Source organism: Marmota marmota, unplaced genomic scaffold (genome assembly GCF_001458135.2).
Source record: "Marmota marmota marmota unplaced genomic scaffold, marMar, whole genome shotgun sequence".
Classification (NCBI taxonomy): domain Eukaryota; kingdom Metazoa; phylum Chordata; class Mammalia; order Rodentia; family Sciuridae; genus Marmota; species Marmota marmota.
In genome coordinates this window covers 3,624,678-3,625,209 of record NW_026000082.1, presented here as the reverse complement: position 1 = coordinate 3,625,209, position 532 = coordinate 3,624,678, and positions in this window count along the sequence as shown.

Sequence of the window (532 nt, the reverse complement as noted above, 5' to 3'; positions counted from 1 at the left end):
GGTCTTCCACACCGAAAACACGTTCAGCCCTGGATGTGGAAGGCGCACTTGTCGGGATGCACTCGCAGGGCAAAGCGGGACGGGAACCTCCTTTGCCACCTACGTGACAACTTTGTGGTGTGTGGATGACTTAGAAAGTCACTGTACTTTCCTTTACAGGTTGGAAAAGTTGTAAAGAAACCTTTTTACATTTAAGGGGAAGAGAGCAGTTAAGTCTGAGTATCTTTACACAAGGACTTAGTAAAATTAGATATAAAATTAGATACTTTCCTGTCCCGCTTTCCTCTGTGTTTTTGGTTCTCCCCTCCCCCTCCAGTCTTCTCCATTCAGTAAATACTTCGCGGTTTCCTGCTTTCTGCCCACATTGTTTTAAATGCGGGGCAACAGCAATATTAGAGACAAAGAGGATCCCTGCTCACATGCTGCTTACATTCTAGTTGATAAGTAAATGCCACTTCCTTTAATACTTTTTTTATTGGAATATAATGTACATACAGAACAACACTGGACACAAATTATAAGTTGTTATTTG